The sequence below is a fragment of the Phanerochaete carnosa genome (assembly GCF_000300595.1).
Source record: "Phanerochaete carnosa HHB-10118-sp unplaced genomic scaffold PHACAscaffold_10, whole genome shotgun sequence".
Taxonomy (NCBI): Eukaryota; Fungi; Basidiomycota; class Agaricomycetes; order Polyporales; family Phanerochaetaceae; genus Phanerochaete; species Phanerochaete carnosa.
Genome location: NW_006767637.1, coordinates 910840 through 916258, shown reverse-complemented (window position 1 = coordinate 916258; position 5419 = coordinate 910840).

Below are 5419 nucleotides of genomic sequence, written 5' to 3'. Positions count from 1 at the left end.
CTTACCTTGTCTGCCACCTGTATAACCCTGCTGTCCGCGTCCACCTGTATCCGAGTCTAGCATGTGCACATGCTAGCCTGATAGGTCCAAAAATCAGTGATATGTTGGCTAAAGAAAGAATATAATGGCAGAGGACGACTATCACAACCCCTATACTCACCTTACTGATAGACTTGAAGGGTAGGACTTGAAGTCGAGAGGTGTAAGTAGAGAGAGATGCAGATACAAGAATCAACGAAGTTGTTGAGTCTGAGGTCTTAAGCCTCAGACGACACTCCTTATATACAAGTAATCTAAGACCCCTGACACTACGTAGGACCTATGGTACTCTACATTACTAAGTGCTCATGTGACTACTCGTGACTCGTTACTAATACACTACCATTATGTTTAGTAATACGAGGAATAATGACCGTTGGAGTATCTCCATTAGGCTAAGCTATCCACCAGGTGACATCATTCATGATGTCATGACATGTGACTGGTCTAGAACGAGTTCTGGACTTGTGGTTATCTTATCTACTGATCCCATCGTATCTATATGATGATCTAGGTCTCGTGATATGCATGTGACCGTATAAGTCACGTGATCGTGTTTTAGCACGATAATGAGTGCTATGAATATAATAGGCGCTTGTATGGGGCGAATTTGTGACAGTACCCCCGCCTTAAGACTCGAGCTCCGTGGAGAGGAGTTATTTGCCCGTTGAACCAAATCCTTTGTTTCCTCTATTGGTTTCATCAATAAAACCCACTACTTCAATATCGACCTGGGCTATCCGTTCGACTATTAATTGTGCAATACGGTCGTTTGACTTTACTTCAAAGGCGATGTCGCTGTTGTTTACGAGCAAAACTCGTATCTCGCCAGTGTAATCTTTGTCAATAACGCCCGCTGCTATATCTAGTCCTTTAACTGAAAGACCACTTCGTGGTGCGATACGTCCATATGTGCCTACTGGTAGTTGTAATTGTACTCCAGTTGGTATGAGTTGACGTTAACGTGGTTGTATTGTGGCATTGTTCAGGGCGTACAGGTCTAAACCTGCAGCTTCTTCTGAACCTCGAGTTGGCAATTTTGCCCCTGATTGTAGTTTGACAAGCAGAGTGGAGTCTCTTTGATAGACTGCCATTTCCTGAATAGACATCGTGTCCATTATCCGTGCTTCATACGGGTCGTTCCAATAGGAACTGACTATCCGTTTCGCATGTTTCAGGTGTTCTGCTGGTTCCCATGTGGCGTCTTGTTCACTTTCACCCTTCCATTTCACCAAAAAGTACGTTTTACGATTACGAATACGATGTTGGAGTATTTTCTCAACTTCGAATTCTTCGTGACCGCCTCTTATAATTGGTGCTGGAGCCGATTTCTTCTGTCCCGGCATAGGTTCAGTGTAGGTGACTAATTTGCTTGCGTGGAAAACCGGATGAATTGCCCTGTACTGACTGGGCATTTTCAATTTAAATGTTACAGGCGTGATTTGTTCAATAATTTCGAACGGTCCCGCATAGCGTGGAGTTAACGCGCGTTGTGTAGTCCGGTAATCTCGCATGTCAAGCATAGCTTTATCGCCGACTTTAAATGGTACGACTTGTTTTTGTAGATCGTAATACCACTTCATTCGTTCAGCAGCTAATTGAAGCGCAGCTTTTGCTTGTTCTTGCGCTTCATGTCTTTTCTGTAATATGTCATTCAGGTCTTCGTTTCCTGAATCTTTGACTAGTGTAGGTCCCATCCTTGGGTGTCGTCCATACTCTAGATAGAAGGGCAAATGTTTCGTTCCTTCGTGAGCTAGATTATTGTATGCGAACTCTGCTGTGCTTAGCAACTGTGACCAGTTATCTAAGTTGAAGTCCACATAACATCTCAAGTATTGTTCCAGAGATTGATTTACTCTTTCGGTTTGACCATCCGTTTGAGGATGATACGCAGTAGACATTGATGATTTAATTCCAAGTCTTTTGCACCATTCACAGAATAATTCCGCGGCAAACTGAGTTCCTCTATCAGATATGATTTGCATAGGTAAACCGTGTAACGGGTAAACCCTGTCATACAAGACTTCTGCTAAATCCTTTGCTGAAAACTCATTCGTGATTGCATAAAAGTGTGCTCTCTTGGTTAATCTGTCTACTACAACGCATATTGCATTGTAACCTTCAGACTCTGGTAACTGAGTGATAAGATCGACTGTGATTATTTCCCAAGGTCCCGCTGGTATGGGGTTCGGTTGCAATGGACCGAATGGTTGTTGTGGACAGTTTTTCATTTGTTGACATGTCTCACAACCTGACACATAATTTTTACAGAATACAGACATGCTTGGCCACCAATAGTTTCGCGACACAAGTTCGTATGTCTTCCATCGACCAGGATGTCCTGCCGATATATCATCGTGATGCATTTGGACTATTTGTCTTCTTAGACTTTCGTCTTTAGATTTTGGGATGTAGATTTTTCCTCGATGAAGGAGTAGTCCATTCTCGAAATTCCAATCTTGCAATTCTTTACCAAATTCTCTTGGTCCAGATTTCAGTAATTGCTTATAGTCTTTCGTCATTTCATCGTCTAACAGTGCTTCCTTGACCTTCCTGAGTATAGAATCATCGTCTATTAGGCCAGCATGAAGGTGATCTAGTGCACAAATCTGCATGAAGTTGGCGAAAACTTCTGGTTTAAGCAGAATTTTGTCCTCGTTATCTAGATTTACCCCCTCCTCATGATCTGGTCTCCTGGACAGAGGGTCTTCGGCCTGCATTGTTTTGCCTGGTTTATGTTGTAGCTTATAGTTAAATCGCGTAAGATATAGAGCCCATCGCGCTTGTCGTCTTGTCAACTTTTGGGCGGTATGGAAGTATTGCAGATTTGCATGATCCGTCCAAACTTCGAATTGTTCCGGATGTCCTTCTAAATAGTGTCGATATTCCTCTAATGCCCTTATTATGGCTAATAGTTCCTTGTCGTAAATTTCATAGTTCCTTTCGTGAACACTGAGTGACTTAGAGTGGAATGCGACTGGATGCCAGAGTTTGTCTTCAGGGTCTAGTTGAGATAAAACTGACCCGATAGCAAAGTCACTAGCATCGGTTGATAATTTGAAGGGATTTTTATCGTCCGGTATTCTTAGAATTGGAGCTGAAGTAAACGCCTGTTTAAGTGTTTGAAAGGCTGTTTCTTGTGCTTCACTCCAAACCCATGGTTGATCCTTTTTGGTAAGTTCCGTAAGTGGCTTGCTAATTTTCGCAAAGTCTTTGATAAACCTGCGATAAAAATTTGCAAAACCTAGGAAAGCCTGTACTTGTTTGACTTTCTTTGGTTGTGGCCATTCGAGGACTCCAGATACTTTTTTAGGGTCCATCTTTACTGACTTGTGAGATATGATCATTCCAAGATAATCAATGGATTCGCGTTCAAAGAAACATTTCTCTGCTTTGGCGAACAAATCATTCTCTTGTAGTCGTCGCAACACTTCTCGTACGAGACGTCTGTGTTCGTCTTTATCATTCCCAAATATGAGAATGTCGTCGAGATATACCATGACTTTTCCTTGACGAATCAAGTCGCCTAAGATATTATTCATCATGGATTGGAAAGTTGCTGGTGCGTTGGAAAATCCGAAGTACATTACTGTGGCCTCATAGAGTCCACGCTTTGTAATGAACGCTGTCTTCCATTCGTCTCCTTTCTTTATTCGCACGTTATTATAACCCCATCTTAAGTCAATCTTCGTAAATATCGAAGCATTACTCAAGGCGTCTATTAGGTCTGATATACGTGGAATAGGATAACGATTTCTGACTGTGACTGCATTCAGATTTCGGTAATCCATTATTGGTCGCAACGATCCATCATGTTTCTTTACAAAGAAGAAAGGTGCTGCAATAGGACTTTTTGATGGTACTATGTATCCTTTACGGAGTTCCTCTTGGATCCAAATATCCAAAGAGCTTTGTTCATTGACGGACAAGGGATAGATTTTAGCCGGTTTAGGAAGGGGAGCATCCTTCACTAAATCAATTGCATGATCGTATTCTTTACGTTCCGGCATGCGCTCTGATTTGACCTTACTGAAGACGGCATCATAGTCATGTACCCAGTCTGGAACTTTAGACTTCCAGTCCTTTGTGTCTTCGTCGTCCAAATCTTCTTCAGATTCTCCGACAAATGGTTTGTCTAGGAGATTCGCGATAACTTCTGCTTGTGAACAGTCAACTGGTGATTCTAAATCAACCCAGTTTATATGTGGTACGTCCGTGTCTGCAGCTCCTAAAATGTCCAGGTCTGCTTCCCACGGTAGTTCCGGGATAGACTCGCTTATGTCGAGTTCGCGATCTCTTCGTTTTACTCTCTTGTTGGTACAAGTTTCAGGGCATCTGGTGAACTTCCATTGTCCTCTTTCCCAATCAATATCGGGATTATGAGCGACAAGATACGTGTAACCTATAATCACTTCTTTATCTCCGAGGTCGGTGACATAAAAGTAGTGAGTGGTTCCATGGTCTCCTACAACCATGTAGGCTTTTAACATAATGTGTTATTTGCCCATTTGTATTAGGAGTTCCGTCCGCATTTATTACTTTAAATGGGATTGCCAGCTTGTTTAAGACCAGATGATCTGTTTCAACGAACCGTTTGTCGATGAAATTCGTTGTGGCCCCTGAATCTACTAGAGCATTGGTCTGCGTCTTTTTGCCATATACCCACAGTGCAATAGGAATTTTAAATGACCTTTTCTTGTTTTGAGCAGTATTAAATACACAAGAATCCTTTGCTACTGTACAAGCCTCCTGGGCTGGTTCGACATGGGTATTATTATCCTCTAACTTTAGAGCGCAGACTTCTAGAGCGCATTTGGAAAATCCTCGTTGTTTTCGTAATATGACTGCCAGGGTCTTTTACTGGCGCCTAACCTTGCCTTGGTTTCACCGTCCAAGGTGACCTTCGAAGTCGAAGCGACTGGTTCTTCGATTTCAACGATACTCGCAGTAGTTGTCAATTCGGTTGATGGAGGTTCATCCACTGACAACTGATTGAGGTCCGTCATAAGTTGCATCATGCGAACTTGCATTTGACGGTATCGGTCTTGGTTATGTCCCCGCCCTTGATTGGCTTGTTTATTACTCGCAGGCTGTGTACTCGGCTTTGGTGCCGTAGTCCCTGTAGTCTGCTGTGATCCTGTTTTCGCCGTGCGTTTTGGTGCTTTTTCTGGGTTTTTAAGCCAACAATCCGCAGTATTGTGTGTTTTGGCCTTAGGTTTATTATCCTTGGCACAATGTTGACAGTATTTTTAACTGTCTGCTGCGAATTCGCCTGTTGTTTGGCTTTCCCTTTAGCTCGTTCGGCGGTATCCACCTCCATGGCATTAGGATCCGAGGTTTTCTTGCCTCCAAACACTGACTCTTTAATTTTATCTGCATG